General features: G+C 44.0%; 1 long non-coding RNA gene across 1 annotated transcript in view; it reads left to right on the top strand.

Moving 5' to 3' along the window:
• LOC122549318 (uncharacterized) overlaps positions 1 to 16638 on the top strand; it is an 86089-nt gene extending 69451 nt beyond the window's left edge. Inside the window, exons 6-7 of the long non-coding RNA XR_006311493.2 lie at positions 3852 to 3988; positions 16485 to 16638. This is a non-coding gene — a long non-coding RNA (uncharacterized LOC122549318). The remainder of the gene's footprint in view (positions 1 to 3851; positions 3989 to 16484) is intronic.
• Positions 16639 to 18506: the final 1868 nt, after the last annotated feature.

The raw sequence follows: 18506 nt of genomic DNA, 5'->3' as shown, positions 1-18506 counted from the left end.
TCAAGTTCACCTGGGCTATCTCTGACACCTCCCTCCCCTTCCTGGATCTTTCCATCTCCATCTCCGGTAACCAACTAAACACTGACATCCATTTTAAACTCACTGACTCCCACAGCTAACTCGACTACACCACCTCTCATTCGCCATCTTGCAAAAATGTGATCCCATATACAAAATGTGATCCCTCTGCCTCCACCACATCTGTGTCCAGGATGAGGGATTCCATTCCAGGACATCCCAAATGACCTCCCACTTCAAGACCCATAATTTCCCCTCTCCCGTGATTCAAAATGTCCTCAACTGTATCTCCTCAATTTCTCGCATATCTTCCCTAAAACCCCCTCCCCCAACCAAATATGGATAGAGTCACCTTGGTCCTCACATACCACCCACAAATCTTCGAATCCAACACATCATCCTCCATCATTTTTGCCACCTGTAGTCAGACCCCACCACCAAAAGGACCATTCACTCCGCAACTCCCTCGTCAGTTCCACACTCCCCACCAACCTGTCCTTCACACCTGACACCTTTCCCTGCAACCTCAGGAAGTGCAGCACCTGTCTCTATACCACCCCTCTCATCTCCATCCAAGGCCCCAAACAATAATTCGAAATTTGGCAGAGATTCACCTATAATTCTTCTAACTTGGTCAATTGCGTCCGTTGCTCCTGATGTGGTCTCCTCTACATCAGAGAGATCATGCGCAGATCTGGGGACAGGTTTGCAGAGCATCTGCACTTTGTACACTCCAATCAACACCACCTCTGGTTGCCAGCCATTTCAACTCCCCCTCCCACTCCCTTGGCAACATGTCCATCCTGGGCCTCCTCCAATATCAAAATGAGGCCACGCTCAAACTGGAGGAACAATACCTTATATTCCATTTCGGGAGCTTACAGGCCACTGGCCTCAACATAGAATTCACCAGCTTCAAAATCTCCTCAACCTCATCCCATGTCCAGCCCTCCCTCTCCTCCCTACCTCCTTGATCTGACCCTATCTGTCCATCTTTCTTCTCACCTATATGCTCCACCCTTTCCACTAGCCAATACAATAATCCCTTACTTGCATCCATCTATCACCATCTCACCTACCTTTCCCCCAACCCCACCCCCTTCCATCTCTATTTCTGAGCTCCCTTCTCCCTCCTCAGTCCTGACAAAGGGTCCTACCCTGAAATGTCAACTTTCCTGCTCCTCTGATGCTGTCTGACCTGCTGTGCTCTTCCAGCTCCACATTTTATTGTCTCTGACTTCCAGCATCTGCATTCCTACTATCTCTAGGTTTTTCCAATCTCTCCTCATAGCTTATACACTCTAAACCAGGCAACATTCTGGAAAACCATTTCTGTACCCTGTCCAAAACCTCCCACATCCTTCTGATAATGTGGCAATCAGAACTATAAGCAATATTCCAAATGTGGCCCTGCTAAAGTTCTCTACAGCTACAATGTGATTTGTCAATTTTTATGCTCTATTCTCTGGCCTGATGAAGGCAAGCATGCCACATGCCTTCTTGACCATCTTATCCATTTGCGTTGCCCCTTCCAGGCAACTGTGGATCTATATGTCTAAATCTGTCTGATTGTCAATGCTTCTCAGGGTTCTGCCATTTACTGTATAATGCTCTGCTGCATTAGACTTTCCAAAATGCATCATCTTGCATTTGTCTGGATTAAAGTCCATCAGCCATTTCTCTGCCCAAATCTCCAGCCTATCTATTATCCAGCTGAATCATCTGACAATCCTCCTCACTATCCGCAGTTCCCCCAACCTTTGTGTCAACTGCAAATTTCTAATCTGACCACCTGCATTCTCTTCCAAATCACTTTTATGTTTCTTACAAACAATAGACGTCCCAGCATTGATCCTTGCAGAATACCATTGGTCACAGATTTCCAGTTAGAAAAACACTCTTTCACTGATAATCTGTATCTTCTTTGACCAAACTGGTTCTGTATCCATCTTAACAGCTCACCACGGATCCCATGTGACTTCACCTTCATCACCTCCTGTGGTGAAAGACCTTCTCAAAGCCCTTGCCAATGTCCATGTAGACAACATCCATTGCTCTCCCCTCATCAGTCATCTTTGTCACTTCCTCAAAAGACTCAATCAAGTTTATTAGAAACGACCTCCCCATCACAGTCATGTGGCCTGTTGCTAATATGTCCATATTTTTCCAAATGTGAATAAATCCTGTCCCTAAGAACCTTCTCTCATGATTTCCTTACCACTGATGTAAGGCTCACTGCCCTGTAACTTCCCGATTATCCCTGTTGTTCTTAAACAAAGAAACAACATTGACTATTCTTCAGTGCTCTGGAAACTTTCTTGTGACTAAAGAGGATACAAAGATTTTGTACAAGGCTCCTGTAATTCCCTCCTTTATTTCCCTTAGTATTCTAGGATAGATTTCATCAGATCAAGGGGACTTCTCTACCCTAACACTTTTTAAAACACCCAACACCTTTTTTATATCAAAATGCCCTAGCATATCAACGTAACCCTCCCAAGACTCACCATCCAACATGTCCTTCTCCTTCTCCTTTGTGAATACTAATATAAAGTGTTCGTTAAGAATCTCACCCCCATACTCTGGCTCTATGCATAAATTTTCTCTTTTGTCCTTGAGTTGACCTACCCTTTCCCTAGCTACACTGTTGGTGCTTAAAAAAGGCATAAAAAGCCTTGGGGTTTTTCTTATTCCTATCTCCTTGTTTAAGTTCTTTCCTGCTTTCTTTATATTCTTCAAAGGCTCTACCTGTCTTCAGTTTCCTAAGCCATATGTATGCCTCCATTTTCTTTCTGACTAAACTCACAATTTCTCTTGTTATTCAGGGTTCCCAAATCTTGCCACACTGATCCTTCACTTTCACAGGAACATGCTGGTCCTGAGCTCTAATCAACTGGCCTTTAAAACATTCCCACATGCCAGATGTGGATTTACTCTGAAACAGCTGTTCTCAATCTGCATTTCCAAATTCCTGCCTAATGTTGTCTTAGTTAGTCTTCCCCCAAATTTAATATTTTGACACGAGGACTACTGTTATCCTTATCCATAAGTAACTTAAAACGTACAGAATTATGGTCACTGTTCCTGCAATGCTGTCCCAGTGTAACTTTGATCACCTGGCCAGCCTCCATCCCTAATACCAGGTCTAGTATGGCAATGTATGCTTCACTGTTAAAGGGGTTCTCTAGGGATTATGATGCTCCAATCATTTGGTCATGGATATTGACCATGATAATAATGCCAGATGGGGCACATACAGAAGCCTGACATTTCCATGATGATTTTTTAAATTACGCGATTAAGTTACACAGGATATGCAAAGAACTTCTATGAAACTGAAGTGTCACTGTGGAATTACTACCTAATTTAAAAGTTTATGCTGCTGAAGGAACATTGCCCCACATGAGCTAGGTGTTTTATCAATCTGAAAACGAGGCAGTAACAGTTCTTGCATCATTTTGCCCTATCGAGTCTTCTGTTTCCATTACAGTACCATTGTAGTTAAAAGTGAGGAAATTTGAATGTAATTCTGAGATCATACTTGATTTTTCTCTGGATGAGATAAATTTTGCAAAGGTTTCTGAGGGGAATAAGACAAATTGTCCGTGATCTGTGTAGCATTTGGTGATGGGTTGAATCACTGTTTTCTTAAGTTTTAACAATTGAAGACTGATGAAGTCTCGATATGAGTCTGGAGATCAAGCAGCAGGTAAGGCCACAAAGGAATAGCAGGTTTTACAGAAATTGTGAATAAAATCACTTATAGTATTGGAAAAATATGAAGGGGAAATTAGAAAGCATTTTGTAAATTACAGACACTTGTTTCATTTTAGCAGCCTCCATTTCAGTAGGAGTTGTGAGAGTGCGAGCCAGGGAGCAGCTGAGAACATAAGTTTGAATGTGAAATACTTACCTCGTGAATCTGTGGACCGAAGGCTGAACAGGAGTGGAAGCAGACAGGGACTGCTGGGTAAGTGAACTAATGTACTCTGGCAGTGGCTAAACCTGAAACACTATGTGTATAGTGTCTCCCATCTGTCGTCCTCCTCTAACCAAATAAAACACTCTGTGTGGAGGGTTGGTAAAGTTAGGTCTTTTTAAAATCTCTTTTGGCAATTTAGAGCAGAGGTGATGAAAGCTAGGGCAGTTGCATGCTCCTTTTGCAGGATGTGGGAGGTAAAGGTCACCACCGGTGCCTCTGCTGACTTCACCTGCGAGAAGGGCAACCAACTCTAGCTCCTCACAAGTCACGTTAGGGAACTGGAACTGGATGAACTTTGGATCTTTCAGGAGGCTGAGGGGATGAGAGGAATTATAGGGAGGTAGTCACATCTAAGTTAAAGGATAAAGGTACCTGGGTGACTGTCAGGAGAGGAAAACGGAATAGGCAGACAGTGCAGGGATCCCCTATGACAATTCCCCTCAATAATAATTATGCCACTTTGGATGCTATTGGAGGGGGCGTGGAGGTTGGGTGGATGGGGAACCTACCAGGGGAAAGCCACAGTGGCCAGGTCTCTGGCACGGAGCCTGGTTTGTGATTCAGATGGGAAAGGGGGAGAATAGGAAAGCGATAGTGATAAAGATTCAATGGTTAGACAAACAGACAGGAGATTCTGTGGTTGCGACCAAGACTCCCAGATAGTATGTTGCCTCCCGGGTGCCAAAGTCAGGAATATCTCAGATCGAGTAGACAGGATTCTTAAGTGGGAGGGTAAGCAGCTGGAAGTCATGGTACATGTCGGTACCAATGAAAAAGGGATGAGGACCTGAAAAATGAATATAGGGAGTAAGATTGGAAACTAAAAGGCAAGACAAGCAGTGTAGTAATCTCAGTATTGCTATTGCTGCCAAGAGCTAGGAACAGAGAGCAAGTGCAGCTGAACATGTGGCTGCAGAGCTGTGTAGGAGGGAGGGCTTCAGACATGTGAATCATTGCGATACCTTCTGGGGAAGATGGGACCTGTACAAGGAGGATGGGTTGCATCTGAACTGGAGGGGCACCAATATCCTGGGCAGGTGGTTTGCTAGAGCTGTTTGGGAGGGTTTAAACTTGATTGGCAGGGGGATGGGAAATGGAGCTACGGATCATAGGATGGGGTAGCTGGTGAACAGGCAGATGCAGCGTGCAGAAAATCTGTGAGGAAGGATACAGAAAGTTGCAGTCAGTGTGATGGGTTGAAGTGTGTTTATTTTAATGCAAGAAGTATTAAGAATAAAGGTGATGAACTTAGAACATGGATCAACAATGTTGTGGCCATTACGGAGAATTGGATATCCCAGGGGCAGGAATGGTTGATGGATGTTCTGGGATTTAGATGTTTCAAAAGGAGTAAGGAGGGAGGTAAAAGAGGTGGGGGGAGTGGCATTGCTAATCAGGGATAGTATCACAGCTGCAGAAAGGGAGGTTGTTGAAGAGTGTTTGTCGACAGAGTCAATATGGGTGGAAATCAGAAACAGGAAAGGAGCAGTCACTTTTTTGGGAGTTTTCTATCGACCCCCAATAACAATAGAGACATGGAGGAGAAGGTTGCGAGGCAGATTTTGGAAAGGTGCAGAAGTAGCAGGGGTTGTTGTCATGGGTGACTTCAACTTCCCTAATGTTGATTGGAACCCCCTTAGTGCAAATAGTTTGGATTGAGCAGATTTTGTCAAACGTGTCCAGGAAAGATTCCTGATTCAATATGTAGATAGGCCAACCAAAGGGGAGGCCATATTGGATTTGGCGCTTGGCAACGAACCAGCAGTTTTAAAAGGGAGAAGAACAGACAAAGGAAGCACATGGTGAGGTCAGTGCAGGAGAGAGAGAGAGAGAACCTGCACAGTTACTGCCTTTGATATTTGAATTCATGTGTCGCTGGACATCAGAGTGCATCTGGGAAAATTAACCAACAGTGAAATTCACAACTGATCTTGGAGGAACTGTTGGGCGAAGTTCACAGAATCAGATAAGTTAATCGTTGTTTACAAGTGTGGCCAACAGAGAATCTGCAGTAGTGAGTAGAGTAGATTCTTTCTTAATTATGTTTTTGGAGATATGTCTCTTGATTAAACTTAAAATATAAGCCATGACTATTAATTTAACCTGGGGCAGTGTTTGTAGAGGAATAAGACGGTGTTATTTTCTGGGTCTGTAGATTGTGAAGGAGCAAAAATGGCCTTTGCAGTGATATGTACTTCTTGTCAGATGTGGGAGTTTAAAGAGAATTTAAGCGTTACTGTGGATTATATTTGCCATAAATGCTGTTGGCTGCGAATCTTATCAGATTGAATGGATTGGTTGGAGAGGCAGTTAGAAGCAATGAGGAATTTGCAACAGCAACAGTATGTGCTGGATGGCAATTATGTGAAGGGGGGAAAGTCTCAGGTACAGTCACATAGATGGGTTAACTCCAGGAAAGGTAAGAGAGGTTGGCAGCTTGCAGTCTTTTGTGGATATACCCATTTCAAACAGGTACGCTGTTTTGGAAAATATAGGGGGTGATGGATTCTCAGGGGAGCGTAGCACGAACAGCCAGGTATCTGGTATTGAGACTGGCTCTAATGCAATGAGGGGTATGTTGGGTTCCATGAGATCAATTGTGTTAGGGGATTCTCTAGTCCGAGGTACAGACAGACATTTCTGTGGCCAGCAGCAAAAAAGCAGAATGGTGTGTTGCTTCCCTTGTGCCAGGATCAAGGATGTCTCAGAGAGGGTGCAGAATGTTCTCATGGGGGAGAGGGGCCAGCAAGAGGTCATTGTCCCAGTGGAACCAACCACATAGGAAGGGAAAAGATTGAGATTCTGAAGGGAGATTACAGAGAGTTAGGCAGAAATTTAAAAAGGAGGCCCTCAAGAGTGGTAATATCTGGATTACTCCGGGTGCTACGAGCTAGTGAGGGCAGGAATAGGAGGATAGAGCAGATGAATGCATGGCTGAGGAGCTGGTGTTTGGGAGAAGGATTTACATTTTTGGATCATTGGAATCTCGTTTGGGGTAGAAGTGACCTGTACAAGAAGGACGGATTGCACCTAAATTGGAAGGGGACTAATATATTGGCAGGGAGATTTGCTAGAGCTGCTCGGGAGGATTTAAACGAGTAAGTTGGGGGGGGAGGGGTGAGTGGGGGGGAGGTGGTGGGACCCAGGGAGATAGTGAAGAAAGAGATCAATCTGAGACTGGTACAGTTGAGAACAGAAGTGAGTCAAACAGTCAGGGCAGGACTAATAAATTAAACTGCATTTATTTCAATGCAAGGGGCCTAACAGGGAAGGCAGATGAACTCAGGGCATGGTTAGGAAAATGGGACTGCGATATCATAGCAATTACAGAAACATGACTTAGGGATGGGCAGGACTGGCAGCTTAATGTTCCAGGATACAAATGCGACAGGAAGGATAGAAAGGGAGGCAAGAGAGGAGGGGGAGTGGCATTTTTGATAAGGGATAGCATTACAGCTGTGCTGAGGGAGGATATTCCTGGAAATACATCCAGGGAAGTTATTTGGTTGGAACTGAGAAATAAGAAAGGGATGATAACCTCATTGAGATTGTATTATAGACCCCCTAATAGTCAGAGGGAAATTGAGAAACAAACTTGTAAGGATATCTCAGTTATCTGTAAGAATAATAGGGTAGTTACGGTAGGGGATTTTAACTTTCCAAACATAGACTGGGACTGCCTTAGTGTTAAGGGTTTAGATGGAGAGGAATTTCTTAAGTGTGTACAAGACAATTTTCTGATTCAGTATGCGGATGTACCTACTAGAGAAGGTGTAAAACTTGACTTACTCTTGGGAAATAAGGCAGGGCAGGTGACTGAGGTGTCAGTGGGGGAGCACTTTGGGGCTAGTGACCATAATTGTATTAGATTTACAACAGTGATGGAAAAGGATAGACCAGATCTAAAAGTTGAAGTCCTAAATTGGAGAAAGGCCAGTTTTGACGGTCTTAGGCAAGAACTTTCGAAAGCTGATTGGGGGCAGATGTTTGCAGGTAAGGGGACAGCTGAAAAATGGGAAGCCTTCAGAAATGAGACAACAAGAATCCAGAGAATGTATATTCCTGTTAGGGTTAAAGGAAAGCCTGGTAGGTATGGGGAATGCTGGATGACAAATGAAATTGAGGGTTTGGTTAAGAAAAAGAAGGAAGCATATGTAAGGTACAGGCAGGATAGATCGAGTGACTCCTTAGAAGAGTATAAATGAAGTAGGAGTATACTTAAGAGAGAAATCAGGAGGGCAAGAATGGGACACGAGATAGCTTTGGCAAATAGAATTAAGGAGAATCCAAAGGATTTTTACAAATCCATTAAGGACAAAAGGGTAACTAGGGAGAGAATAGGGCTCCTCAAAGATCAGCAAGGTGGCCTATGTGTGGTGCCGCAGAAAATGGGGGAGATACTAAATGAGTATTTTGCATCAGTATTTACTGTGGAAAAGGATATGGAAGATATAGACTGTAGGGAAATAGATGGTGACATCTTGCAAAATGTCCATATTACAGAGGAGGAAGTGCTGGATGTCTTGAAATGGGTAAAGGTGGATAAATCCCCAGGACCTGATCAGGTGTACTCTAGAACTCTGTGGGAAGCTAGAGAAGTGATTGATGGGACTCTTGCTGAGATATTTGTATCATCGATAGTCACAGGTGAGGTGCCGGAAGACTGGAGATTGGCAAACGTGGTGCCACTGTTTAAGAAGGCGGTGATGGGCAAGTTGTTGGAGGGAATCCTGAGGGACAGGATGTACATGTATTTGGAAAGGCAAGGACTGATTAGGGATAGTCAACATGGTTTTGTGCGTGGGAAATCATGTCTCACAAACTTGATTGAGTTTTTTGAAGAAGTAACAAAGAGAATTGATGAGGGCAGAGTGGTAGATGTGATCTATATGGACTTCAGTAAAGCGTTCGACAAGGTTCCCCATGGGAGATTGATTAACAAGGTTAGATTTCATGGAATACAGGGAGAACTACCCATTTGGATACAGAACTGGCTCAAAGGTAGAAGACAGAGGGTGATGGTGGAGGGTTGTTTTTCCAGGCTGGAGGCCTGGGACCAGTGGAGTGCCACAAGGATCGGTGCTGAGTCCTCTACTTTTCATCATTTGCATAAATGATTTGGATGTGAGCATAAGAGGTGCAGTTAGTAAGTTTGCAGATGACACCAAAATTGGAGGTGTATTGGACAGCGAAAAGGGTTACCTCAGATTACAACAGGATCTTGACCAGATGGGCCAATGGGCTGAGAAGTGGCAGATTGAGTTTAATTCTGATAAATGTGAGGTGCTGCATTTTGGGAAAGCAAATCTTAGCAGGACTTATACACTTAATGGTAAGGTCCTAGGGAGTGTTGCTGAACAAAGAGACCTTGGAGTGCAGGTTCATAGCTCCTTGAAAGTGGAGTCGCAGGTAAATAGGATAGTGAAGAAGGCGTTTGGTATGCTTTCTTTTATTGGTCAGAGTAATGAGTACAGGTGTTGGGAGGTCATGTTGCAGCTGTACAGGACATTGGTTAGGCCACTGTTGCAGTATTGCGTGCAATTCTGGTCTCCTTCCCATTGGAAAGATGTTGTGAAACTTGAAAGGGTTCAGGAAAGATTTACAAGGATGTTGCCAGGGTTGGAGGATTTGAGCTATAGGGAGAGGCTGAACAGGCTGGGACTGTTTTCCCTGGTGTTCCGCGTTGGCGGCTGAGGCGTGACCATATAGAGGTTTACAAAATTATGAGGGGCATGGATAGGGTCGATAGGCAAAGTCTTTTCCCTGGGGTCGGGGAGTCCAGAACTAGAGGGCATAGGTCTAGAGTGAGAGGGAAAAGATATAAAAGAGACCTAAGGGGCAACTTTTTCACGCAGAGGGTGGTACGTGTATGGATTGAGCTGCCAGAGGAAGTGATGGAGGCTGGTACAATTGCAACATTTAGGAGGTATTTGGATGGGTATATGAATAGGAAGGGTTTGGAGGGATATGGGCCGGGTTCTGGCAGGTGGGACCAGATTGGGTTGGGATAGCTGGTTGGCATGGACAGGTTAGACCGAAGGGTCTGTTTCCATGCTGTACATCTCTATGACTCTATGAGGTCAGGTGTCAGATCTCTTGGTGGGAGAGCATTTTGGTGATAGTGATCACAACTTCCTGACCTTTTCTGTAGTCATGGAGAGGGATATGAGTGAACGTTATGGGAATGTATTTAATTGCGGGAGGGGGAATTACAATGCTATTAGGCATGAACTGTGGAACATAAATTTGGAAGAGATACTCTCAAGGAAATGCATGACAGAAAGGTGGAGTTTATTTAGGGATATGATGATGCTGCTCATTTAACAAGATTATGTCCTTGGCTTTTTTTGTCAGAGATGTTGTAAAAGACATAGACTCTGAAAAGTCTAAGTTTGTAGGGTTTTAGGGCCAATTTGATTATAGAGAACAGATATTGTCTTGGGAAAAAGGCTGTCAAGTTTAAAAAGAACACTTGTACAATGAAAGGAAAGTGGCCAGTTCTCCCAGCTTAGCCTTTTTCTGGTTTGGTCTGGCTATTCACTGAGAGCAGTGAGGCAGTTGTAAAAGCTGCTGGACTCAAAATAGCAGGTCCATGCTGATCCTCCTGTCTCTCTGACATCTCTCCTGTAATACCCTGTGTTTGATTTTACCTTTTGTGCCAAGAAGTATTTATGGATTTCGCAAGTATTTGGAACAGCATCATTAAGTTGGGATATTCCATTGGGATTTTTGGATATGTTAAATTATTCTGTACTTCATTCTCTTTTGTTTATGTTTCATTCAGTAATCTTGTAAGTAAGTTCTGTTCTGTTTAAAACTAAATGGTTTGACCAGCTGCATTAATCATGGAATGTCTGCATTACACCTGCTTAAAACAACTAGCAAATTTAGGGTCTTGGCTACTTTCTTGAAATGCTTTGAGGGGTCTGGCCTGGTCCATAACAGATTGGGGCTCATCTGGAATTTGCTCTATCATTGCAAATTGGGATTAGGGTTGTTGGATTAGAAGGCAGCGAATAGAAAGTATTAGTGTCTTTTGTTCTGGGTGTTGAATTCAGTTGGTTTAAACAGTGCTTGAGATAGCAATGGTTCTTTCTTAATGGTTCTTTCAGTCACCAAGAGTTTTCAGCTGGTGGATGAAGTGACCTTGGCAGTTTTGCAAAAGGTGATTAAGGCCAAGCTGCTGGAATTAGCTGAGAAGCTGAAGTTGGAGCTGCCTTCTTCCGTGAGGAAAGGAGAGATAATTACAGCAATAGCTCAGCATTCACATTTGACAGAAGCACCATCAGAATCTTTAGAGATGGCTAAAATTGAATTGAAAATGAGGCAGCTTGAATTAGAGGCAAAAGACAAGGAAAGGACAACAGAAGTGCAACAGTTTGAAATACAATTAAAAGCAGAGGAAAGAGGAAAAGAGAGAGAAGAGAGAAAGAAGACAGAGAAAAGGAGAGAGAGGAAAGGAAGAAAGAGAGGGAGTTTGAACTTCAGAAATTGGCACTTAGACAGGAAAGTCAGCTTAAAAGGATCGAGGTGAAGACTGCAGGTAAGCTGAGTAAGGGTGAGTAAACCAATGGTAGCCAAAGACCTGGTGAGAAACTGTTTAAAAATATTCAAGCATTGCCAAACTTTGAGAAGAATGTGGGAGCCTTTTTCATCTCATTTTAAAAGGTGGCTAAATAGATGCAGTGGCCAGTGACCATGTGGGTTTTGTTGATTCAAACAAAACTCAGAGGTAGAGCTAGTGAGGTATTCACATCACTGTCAGACGAGGTGTCTGGGGCATATGAGGACGTGAAGAAAGCCATTTTAAGTGCATATGAGCTTGTGCCAGAAATGTTTCAGGAATCTAACGAGGGACCTGGTTAAACCTACATTGAGTTTGAAACGATCAAACAATGTAATTTTGACAGGGTGGATAAGGGCATTAAAAATAGAGCAAACCTATGAGTCTCTTGAAAGAATAGCTTGGCTAATTTCCTTTGAACTGAGATATATTAAAGGCAACATGTTTTGCTATGAACATTTCCATGAAACTGAATTGGAAGTAAAAAAAGGATGAGCACCTTATTGGGATTCCTGATGAAGGGCTTATGCCCGAAACATCGATTCTCTGCTCCTTGGATGCTGCCTGACCTGTTGTGCTTTTCCAGCAACACACTCTCGACTCTGATCTCCAACATCTGCAGTCCTCACTTTCTACCTTATTGGGATTGTATTATAGACCCCTAATAATCAGCGGGAAATTGAGAAACAAATTTGTGAGGAGATTTCAGTTATCTGTAAGAATAATACGGTGGTTATGGAAGAGGACTTTAACTTTGCGAACACAGACTGGGACTGCCATTATGTTAAGGGTTTAGATGGAGAGGAATTTGTTAAGTGTGTACAAGAAAACTTTCTGATTCGGTACATGGATGTATATTCTAGAGAAGGTGCAAAACTTGACCTACTCTTGGGAAATAAGGCAGGGCAGGTGACTGAGGTGTCAGTGGGGGAGCATCTTGGGGCCAGTAACCATAATTCTATTAGTTTTAAAATAGTGATTGGAAAAGGATAGACTGTATCTAAAAGTTGAAGTTCTAAATTGGAGGAAGGTTAATTTTGATGGTTCAAAAGCTGATTGGAGGCAGATGTTCGCAGGTAAAGGGATGACTGGAAAATGGGAAGCCTTCAAAAATGAGATAACGAGAGTCCAGAGAAAGTATATTCCTGTTAGGATGAAAGAAAAGGCTGGTAGGTATAGGGAATGCTGGATGACTAGAGAAATTGAGGGTTTGGTTAAGAAAAAGAAGGAAGCATATGTCAGGTACAGACAGACAAGATTGAGTGAATCCTCAGAAAAGTATAAAGGCAGTAGGAGTGTACTTAAGAAGGAAATCAGGAGGGCAAAAAGATATCTTTGGCAAATAGAGTTAAGGAGAATCCAAAGGGTTTTACAAATACATTAAGGACAAAAGGGTAACTAAGGAGAGAATAGTGCCCCTCAAAGATCAGCCAGGTGGCCTGTGTGTGGAGCCGCAGGAGATGGAGGAGATACTAAACGAGTATTTTGCATCAGTGTTTACTGTGGAGAAGGATGTGGAAGATACAGAATGTGGGGAAATAGATGGTGACATCTTGAAAAATGTCCATATTACAGAGGAGGAGGTGCTGGATGTCTTGAAATGCTTAAAAGTGGATAAATCCCCAGGACTGGTCTGGTGTACCCTAGAACTCTGTGGGAAGCTAGGAAAGTGATTGCTGGGACTCTTGCTGAGATAATTATATCATCGATAGTCACAGGTGAGGTGCCGAAAGACTGGAGGTTGGCTAACGTGGTACCACTATTTAAGAAAAATGGTAAGAACAGCCAGGGAACAATAGACTGGTGAGTCTGACGTTGGTGGTGGGCAACAGGATTTGCATGTATTTGGAAGGGCAAGGACTGATTAGGGATAGTCAACATGGCGTTGTGCATGGGAAATCATGTCTCACAAACTTGATTGAGTTTTTTGAAGAAGTAATAAGGAGGATTGATGAGGGCAGAGTGGTGGAGGTGATCTATATGGGACTTCATTAATGTGTTTGACAAAGTTCCCCATGGGAGACTGGTTAGCAAGTTAGATTTCATGGAATTCAGGGAGAACTAGCCATTTGGATACAGAACTGGCTTGAAGGACAGGATGGTGGTGGAGTGTTGCTTTTCAGACTGGAGGCCTGTGACCAGTGGAGTGCCACAAGGATCAGTGCTGGGTCCACTGCTTTTCATCATTTATGTAAGTGATTTGGATGTGAACATAGGAAGTATAGTTAGTAAGTTTGCAGATGTCATCAAAATTGGAGGTGTAAGTGGACAGTGCAGAAGATTACCTCACAATACCACAGGATCTTGTTCAAATGGGCCAATGTGCTGCGGAGTGGCAGATGGAGTTTAATTTAGATAAATATCAGGTGTCACGTTTTGGAAAGCAAATCTTAGCAGGACTTATACATTTAATGGTAAGGTCCTAGGGAGTATTGCTGAACAGAGACCTTGGACTGCAGGTTCATGGTTCCTTGAAAATACAGTCGCAGGTAGATAGGATAGTGAAGAAGGCGTTTGGTATGCTTTCCTTTATTGATCAGAGTATTGAATATAAGAGTTGGGAGGTCATGTTACGGCTGTACAGGACATTGGTTAGGCCATTTTTAGAATTTTGCATGCAATTCTAGTTTCCTTCCTATCGGAAATATGTTGTGAAACTTGAAAGGGTTCAGAAACGATTCACAGGGATGTTGCCAGGGTTGGAGGATTTGAGCTATAGGGAGAGGCTGAATAAGCTGGGGCTGTTTTCCCTGGAGCATCAGAGGCTGAGGGGTGACCTTAGACATTTACAGAATTATGAGGGGCATGGATAGGATAAATAGGCAAAGTCTTTTCCCTGGGATCGGGGAGTCCAGAACTCGAGAGCATAGGTTTAGGGTGAGAGGGGAAAGATATAAAAGGAACCTAAGGGGCAACTTTTTCACACAGAGGGTGGTACGTGTATGGAATGAGCTGCCAGAGGAAGTGGTGGAAGCTAGCACAATTGCAACATTTAAAAGGCATCTGGATGGGTATATGAATAGGAAGGGTTTAGAGGGATATGGGCCGGGTGCTGGTAAATGGAGCTAGATTAGGTTAGGATATCTGGTTGGCATGAATGAGTTGGACTGAAAGATCTGTTTATGTGCTGTATATCTCTGTAACTCTGTAACTCTATAAAAGCATATGATATTACAAGAATGACAACCAACTCATTTAGAAAGGCAAGATCGCACATTTCCCCTTAAGCAAGCACACTCATATATGCCATAATTTTAGTTTGCTTTCAATTGATGACTTAAGTTCCCTTTGGTAACGTTATACAGGAAATACAATGTGGAAGTAAGCCTCTCAGCCTGAACAGTCCATTTTGCCTTCACAAGGGCAACAATCCTTATAAAATGTTTGTCTTGTCTCATTTTCTTTCAACCACATATCTCACCTATTCATAAATGTCAGCAAACTGAGTTTTCATTTATGTTAGTAAACTCATTTTAAGTTCTAAAACTAGCATGGTGGGATTTAAATTGGTTCTTTGAATTATTAGCCCAAACTTGTGTATTACTTAAAACAACACATGCTGGCGTTTACAGCAAGTCAGGCAGCATCCATGGAAAGAGAGCAAGCTAGTGTTTTGAATCTCGATGACTCTTCAACAGAGCTGACGTGAAGTGTGGAAGGGGCAGCATTAATGCAATATTCCGGGGGGAGGAGGGAGTTGGAGTGTTGGGGGAGAAAGAATGTTGATAGTTCAGATTAAGTAATCGGAATGTGAGAATGGCACATGTATTACCACGTTAACCTTCACCCTACCATACCCTATAGGTTTTATTAGGTTTTAAAGCTGTCACCAAGGTTTGATTGATTTGGTTTCACTTCTGTTTCATTAAGCATGTTATCTCAGAACCACATCAACCTCATGGCACTTAACAAAACTAATGGATTAGGTAGTATCAAAACATAGAGACTTGCAATTTACATTTTTGCCATTTATGTTTTGTATCAAAAACATTTCAAAGTGTTTCCCACAATAAATGATTTCAAATAAAAATGATCTATGCAAATATCAAATTTATTGCTTTATTTCTTACCAGTATGTTTTGATTGAAAAATAGTGTAAATGTCAGAAATTCCAGAGTAAATTAAGAATGTAAATCAGCAAAGCTTTGTGAGGCAAAGTATCCACAGCCTTTTAGGGAGGGATCCAGATTTCTATTTACCTTAGTATAATGTTGCCACTTTTCATGTAACGGGAAATATACATAAAGAATGTTTAGTTTGTTCATTTTCTGGCCACCTGGAATGCTGAACAGAAAATGTTACTGAAAAATTGCTGTGGTGAATTGCAGGCACAGCAATGTGGAATAGCACTGGGAGAAACCCTGTTGGCATGGATTTGTGCATCCCTGACACTATCATTACTGCCTTATTTTGGCTGCATGATGGTTGCAGGGCCATGAGACAAAGCAGCATTCTATAATAGCATTGAATTGGACCATTGGTTGTACAAAGTATTCTGGCTGTGCTCTCCTTTGATTTTCCAGTAAATTTCTAGAAAAGACTAAGCAAAGAATTGCAGATACTGGAAAGAAGGGTCCGAGGGTTCTAGCAGCTTTAGTTTTGTTTCTAGATGAGGTTTACTTTTATTTTGTTCTTGGCTACTGTTGATGAGAAGAAAGTGAGGTCTGCAGATGCTGGAGATCAGAGGTGAAAATGTGTTGCTGGAAAAGCGCAGCAGGTCAGGCAGCATCCAGGGAACAGGAGAATCGACGTTTCGGGCATAAGCCCTTCTTCCATTTTCTGCTGTTGATGAGAGGAGACCAACAGGTAAGAATCCTTTTCAAGATAATGTGGCATGTTGGGTGGTGGTTTTGGGTAAGTCAGCTACAATTCTTTAACAGAATATACTAATCTATCCCTCTCTGCATTCTTACCTTTCAGATACTGATTATATTGGCAATAACTTCATCCTTTTATAAAGTTGGACTTCTGCCCGCTGACAGGGTCAACATCGTAGGTAAAAACAATGACTGCAGATGCTGGAAACCAGATTCTGGATTAGTGGTGCTGGAAGAGCACAGCAATTCAGGCAAAATCCGAGGACAGGCAAAATCGACGTTTCGGGCAAAAGACCTTCAGGAATAAAGGCAGAGAGCCTGAAGCGCGGAGAGATAAGCGAGAGGAGGGTGGGGGTGGGGAAAGAGTAGCATAGAGTACAATAGGTGAGTGGGGGAGGGGATGAAGGTGATAGGTCAGGGAGGAGAGGGTGGAGTGGATAGGTGGAAAAGGAGCTGGGCAGGTCGGACAAGTCCGGACAAGACAAGGGGACAGTGTTGAGCTGGAGGTTAGAAACTAGGATGAGGTGGGGGAAGGGGAAATGAGGAAGCTGTTGAAGTCCACATTGATGCCCTGGGGTTTGAAGTGTTCCGAGGCGAAAGCTGAGGCGTTCTTCTTCCATCCGTCTGGTGGTGAGGGAGCGGCGGTGAAGGAGGCCCAGGACCTCCATATCCTCGGCAGAGTGGGAGGGGGAGTTGAAATGTTGGGCCACGGGGCGGTTTGGTTGATTGGTGCAGGTGTCTCAGAGATGTTCCCTAAAGCGCTCTGCTAGGAGGCGCCCAGTCTCCCCGATGTAGAGGAGACCGCATCGGGAGTAACGGATACAATAAATGATATTAGTGGATGTGCAGGTAAAACTTTGATGGATGTGGAAGGCTCCTTTAGGGCCTTGGACGGAGGTGAGGGAGGAGGTGTGGGCACAGGTTTTACAGTTCCTACGGTGGCAGGGGAAAGTGCCAGGATGGGAGGGTGGATCGTAGGGGGGGCGTGGACCTGACCAGGTAGTCACGGAGGGAACGTCTTTGCAGAAGGCGGAGAGGGGTGGGGAGGGAAATATATCCCTGGTGGTGGGGTCCGTTTGGAGGTGGCTGAAATGTCGGCGGATGATTTGGTTTATGCGAAGGTTGGTAGGGTGGAAGGTGAGCACCAGGGGCGTTCTGTCCTTGTTGCGGTTGGAGGGGTTGGGTCTGAGGGCGGAGATGCGGGATGTGGACGAGATGCGTTGGAGGGCATCTTTAACCACGTGCGAAGGGAAATTGCGGTCTCTAAAGAAGGAGGCCATCTGGTGTGTTCTATGGTGGAACTGGTCCTCCTGGGAGCAGATAACGGCGGAGGCGGAGGAATTGGGAATACGGGATGGCATTTTTGCAAGAAGGAGGGTGGGAAGAGGTGTAATCCAGGTAGCTGTGGGAGTCGGTGGGTTTGTAGAAAATGTCAGTGTCAAGCCGGTCGTCACTGATGGAGATGGAGAGGTCCAGGAAGGGGAGGGAGGTGTCAGAGATGGTCCAGGTAAATTTAAGGTCAGGGTGGAATGTGTTGGTGAAGTTGATGAATTGCTCAACCTCCTCACGGGAGCACGAGGTGGCGCCAATGCAGTCATCAATGTAGCGGAGGAAGAGGTGGGGAGTGGTGCCGGTGTAATTATGGAAGATCAACTGTTCTACGTAGCCAACAAAGAGACAGGCATAGCTGGGAGTCCATACGTGTGCCCATGGCTACCCCTTTGGTCTGGAGGAAGTGTGAGGATTCAAAGGAGAAATTGTTAAGGGTGAGGAACAGTTCGGCCAAACGAATGAGAGAGTCGGTGGAAGGGTACTGTTGGGAACGTCTGGAGAGGAAAAAACGGAGGGCTTGGAGGCCCTGGTCATGCGGATGGAGGTGTAGAGGGATTGGATATCCATGGTGAAGATGAGGCGTTGGGTGCCGGGGAAACGGAAGTCTTGGAGGAGGTGGAGGGCGTGGGTGGTGTCTCGAACGTATGTGGGGAGTTTCTGAACTAGAGGCATAGGACAGTGTTGAGGTAGGTAGAGATGAGTTCAGTGGGGCAGGAGCATGCTGAGATAATGGGTCGGCCAGGGTCGTCAGGCTTGTGGATCTTGGGAAGGAGGTAGAACCGGGCAGTGCGTG

Source organism: Chiloscyllium plagiosum, unplaced genomic scaffold, assembly GCF_037043375.1.
Source record: "Chiloscyllium plagiosum isolate Xiang-an unplaced genomic scaffold, Cpla_swu_hap1 HiC_scaffold_1, whole genome shotgun sequence".
Taxonomy (NCBI): domain Eukaryota; kingdom Metazoa; phylum Chordata; class Chondrichthyes; order Orectolobiformes; family Hemiscylliidae; genus Chiloscyllium; species Chiloscyllium plagiosum.
The sequence above is the reverse complement of the archived record's forward strand: the minus strand, read 5'-3'. Positions and strand labels throughout refer to the sequence as shown.